The sequence below is a fragment of the Talpa europaea genome, assembly GCF_964194135.1.
Source record: "Talpa europaea genome assembly, chromosome: 10".
Classification (NCBI taxonomy): domain Eukaryota; kingdom Metazoa; phylum Chordata; class Mammalia; order Eulipotyphla; family Talpidae; genus Talpa; species Talpa europaea.
Window position 1 is genome coordinate 94,997,799 of NC_140077.1, and position 5,156 is coordinate 95,002,954.

Below are 5,156 nucleotides of genomic sequence, written 5' to 3' on the forward strand. Positions count from 1 at the left end.
AAGAAACACAGCAAAGGACAGAAAAAAAAAGAACCCTTGAAATCTGACCACAGAATTGAGATTACAGGAGAGGGTTGGGGGGGTTGCAGCCAAGGGGGCGGGGCCCAGTGGGCTGTGGGGGAGGCCTGGGGGTGCCCTGGTGGTGCCCTAGTGGCAGGTGTGGTAACACACATCTGAAGAGGTGTGAATCTGTGCCTCTGAGTCACATAGAGTGTTGTAAACCAACCTTACTTCAATATGCTAAGTGAAATAAACAAATCATGATTTTACTTTTATTTAAAATCTAAAAATAAAACCGTGATGATAACAAATCAAGCTGATAGATACAGAGAACAGATTGGTGGCTGCCACAGGGGAGGGAGTTAGGAAAGGGATAAAATGGGTAAAGGGGGGCAAAAGGTACAAACTCTCAGTTATAAAATAAATAACTCAAAGGGATGTAATATATAGTGTGGTGATGGTAATTAATAATACTGCATGTCATATATATAGGCTAAAAAGGAAATGAATAGGAAAATTATAGAAGTCAGTCTCCCTCTGTATTATTGAATAGTGATTTATAAATGTAAATTTTTCCAATCAAAAATAGATTGGCAAGAATAGATTTTTTTAAAAATGGACTAATTATATGTGCTGTGTTGAAAGTAAAGGAATGGAAAAAAGATATTCTATGCAAACAGTAACCACAAGAGAGGAGGATGGCTATACTAACATCAGACAAAATAGACTTCATCTCAAAAAAGATTACAAGATGAAAGATCTTGTATCTTCTCTATGAATCTTTTTTATTATATAACAATTAGAAACATTACACACCTAATGGACCATCAAAATAGATGAAGCAAAATTAAACAGAATTGAGTGGAGAAATAGGCAGTTCTACAATAAAGGTGAGGAGTTCAATATCCCATTCTCAATAGTGAAGAGACACGAAACAACACAATAAACTAATTAGATCAAACAGACACATCCAGAACATTCTATCCAACAACTGCATACATATTCTTCTCCAGTGCACAGAAAACACCTTCCAGCACCCACCATATGTTAGACCACAAATTAAGTCTTGGTAGATTTTATTTTTATTTAAAGATTTTATTTATGCACATAAGAACTGGCGTATAGGTCAGAGGTGCAGGGGGGTCAGAGGATTCACCAGAGACAGAGTGGGGAACAGAACAGGCAGATCTACTGAAATACACTGCTGAGGGGTGCAGCGAGCAAATCAGGAGAGGTCTGGGTTGCTCCATGGGGGTCACCTCCCTGGCCAGGGATTGTACTTGTGCTGGCAGTGACTACTGATAGCTTCATAGTGATGAGATTCAACCCCTTGTGCCACCAGGGAGGCCCATAAGTAGATTTTGAAAGGTAGATTGATACAATCTTCTCCAACTCAACCAGATGAAATTAGAAATCAAAAGCAGAAGGAAAAAAAAATCACAAATTTTTGGAAATTCAACAATGCACCCTTAAATAACCAATGGATCAAAGAAAAACTCACAATAAAAAAAAAAAAGGAAAAAGAGTTCCTGTGGAAATGATTAATTCTAGAAATTCTACATAACCTGGAGGGTTATGTAGTGCCAAAAAGAAGGAAAAGTTCTTTAAAATACCACTTTGATGGGGTGACCTCAAAGGGACACAGGAGACAAATAAAAGCTCCTAAGAGCCAAAGTTAGGACAATTTAATCAATAAAATAAAATAATAAGCTATAACCCAAGTTATGAAGTGAATTTATATAAATTCATACTGATAACAGTAAGCCCATAATCCAAGTCTTATGAGAAAAACATGAGACAACTTTTAACAGAAGGACATCCTATAATATACCTGAACAATACTTCTCAACACTGTCACTGTGGTCATCAAACCCCAGGAGAGTGAGAATTCACAACAGGAACCAAGGAGATAAGAAGATAATCATGAAATGTATCTTGTATGGAATTCTGAAACATTAGGTAAATACTAAAGAAATCTAAATTTTTTAAAAGGACTTTTAAAAAGTTAATGATGCATTATTATTGGTTTGTTCTCTATTTTGAACGTACCGTTGTAATATAAGATGCTAATAACAGAGGAAACTGTTTTTTTGTATATGGACATATAATTCAGCATTATTTCTTAAAAGACTATCCTTTCTCCATTGAACTTCCTTTGCTGCTCCTTAGCCAAAGATCAGTTGACTATATTTATATGGGTCTATTTCTAGACTCTCTATTCTGTTTTACTGATCTATGTCTATATTCTTTTACCAATACTACAGTGTCTTGATCATTTGTACCTGTGTAAGTCTTGAGGTCAGGTAATGTAAATCCTTTGACTTTATTCTTGGTTAGTGTGGTGTTGGCTATTTTGGGCCATGTGTCTTCATATTGTATTTCACACTTCTTTTCTTTGAGAAGTAATCAGCCTTTTATGATCATAGCTTCTAAATTAGTTGTTCACTATTTGTCCACACCTGGGGACAGCTAAAGTCATTTTAGACTGCTTCAAAAGATTGCTTTAGTTGTCTTAACTTTTCTCTGTGTAATACAAATATATTAGCATCACCATCATCAGGCGCCAGAATTCTTCTTAGGGAAAGGTGCCATTGTTTGGGAAAATGATTTGGTAATCTGTTCAGGGAAGTAGTTATAGTACATGACAGCAAAGGCCAAAGCAACACAAATGGTGGCTATATGTTTTGGTTGAAAGAAGAGGACTCTCTTTGCTCCCAAGAGGAAGGAATCAGAGAGGGGAAAGGAAAGAGAAAGTAAGGAGGAATTAGTATATGAAATGAGACTGACATTTACAATTGCTGAAGCAACTAGTATAGATTCCACAATTTAAGATTAGAGATCTCTGCTGCTTAATTTAAAAATTTTCATGCTGCTCTGGGATAACAGTCTCTGTTGTCCCTCACCACCTCAACATATTTTCAGTCATGCCTACCACACTTACCAATTCTTTGTGTGAAAGTTGTTTTGTTCTAAGAATTCAAGAAAGAACTTGAGTTTCACTTCTGCAGTGAAGAATAGACAGCACCTGTGGAGACTAAGAATTAAATAAACCTGCTTGGAATTAACACTCATCTTGCTGAAGGTTTAGATTTTGACAGGGCATAAATGGGGATTTGAACTAAGCTTCTCTGACTCTCAAGGGGACAGGAAGCCCAGGTAAGCTAGCATCTGCACTACAAATATTATAGTAAGGACTCCTTTACAGTCTCAAAATACTCTAACAGCATTATTTTCTTTGAATCTGTTAATAGTCATGTGAAGTAACTTCTTTAGATTGTATAAATCTAACTCAACTTATATTAGCTGGACATTGTGACAAATTAGTGGGGATTTGCTTATGTGATGTATTATATAAAAATTTTATTTTTGCATTTAAATTTATTCAAACTTATATCACAATAAGAAGGATCCAACGGCTTCAAAAATGAAAGAGAACTCATTAAATACAGACTGATGGAGTTGGAAAAGAACTTAGAGACTATTTTAAGATAAAGCTAAAGTATAGGGAAGTAACTTCCCTAAGGTCATATGACTTCTGAGCAGCAATTCCTTGGATTAATTCAAAGAAAGAGTTAGTAGGTGAAACTCCTTAGTAGGGGAATTTCCACCGCAGGCCACTTCCCCTACTATACTCAAAAATTTAACTTGGCCATGGATTTGGCCAGCTCAAGGATGTTCATGTCTTTATATCCTTTCCTGTATTTTATAAAAATGTCCACATTATTTTTTCAGTAAAACAAAAAGACACAGAAAGGGAGAGGATATTTGCACATAATACATCTGATAAAGGACTAATATCCAAAATAAATAAAGAACTCATGCAACTCAACAAAAGAAAGCCCAATGAAAAAAGAATAATGGGCAGAAGAGCTAAATAGATGCCTCTGAAGAACACATACAGATGGTGATAGGCGCATGAAAAAATTCTCCTCATTTTTCATCAGGGAAATGCGAATCAAAATCACAATGAGATACCAACTCACATCCATGAGAACAGTCCATGTCAAAAAGGCCAGATGCAACAAGTATTGGTGAGGATGTGGAGAAAAATAAAGCCTTCTATACTGTTGGTGGAAATGCAAACTAGCCTAGCCCCTATAGGAAACAATATGGAGATTACTTAAACTATTAAAAATGGGTGTACCATATGACCCAGCAATTCTTATAAATGTCTACCTAAAGAAAACAAAAACACTAATTCAAAGGAGTATCTGTACGCCTGTGTTCATTACATCATTATTTTAAGTTATGGAAACAACCTAAGTGCCCAAGGACAGAGGAATAGATCAGAAAATTGTGGTGTAGGGCCACCCCTGGTGGCTCAGCGGTTGAGTGCTGGGCTGCGAGGCTGCCCGCAGCCTCTGCAGCGCCAGTTCATTCCCCGGCTGCCAGTGAGGGTCCCACAAAAAAAAAAAGAAAAGAAAAGAAAATTGTGGTGTATATATACAATGGAATACTACTCAGCTATAAAAAAGGATTTGAAACAATATGGATGGAGCTGAAGAAAACAATGCTAAGCAAAATAAATCAGAAGGAGAAAGACAAATACAGCATGGTCTCACTTATATGTGGAATATAAAGAAATAAAGAGTCAGTCAAAACCAAATCAATAATAAACTCAACATAAACTCAATACTGAAGCAGTTAGAGGGGGAGGGTGGCAGGGTGAGAGGGGTGAGGGAAGAGACAAAAGGAATGTGGTGAAGGATTGTTGGGGCACTGGTGGTGGGTAGGGTGTAAATGTTTGTATTTGAGAAGGTTTTGAACCTATTCCAGAGCATACACAAAGATGTAAACCTATATTACCTCAATAAAAATATTTTGGAGAAAAAAATCTAAGGCAATCTGAATAAGACATGGATTTTAATAACAAGTCTACATGTTCATAAAACACTGGAATTTAGCTTATTCGGAAGCCCTCCCTCCTTTATCCAAAATTTTCATGGCTGAAATGACCTTTTTCCAAGAGCTAGGAGCCATAAATTTTTGCAGCTGGACATGTTTAGGAATGCCTCTTAGCTATTTTTGTTAATTTATTTTCTTTGTCTGTGTTTGTGCAATCCAGCTTTGGGCATGGAAGCAAGCAGCCCTGGTCACTAGTTTTCCACCCCTAATGATTTAAACTCAGCAGACATAGTTCCTCCTCTGTGGAATGA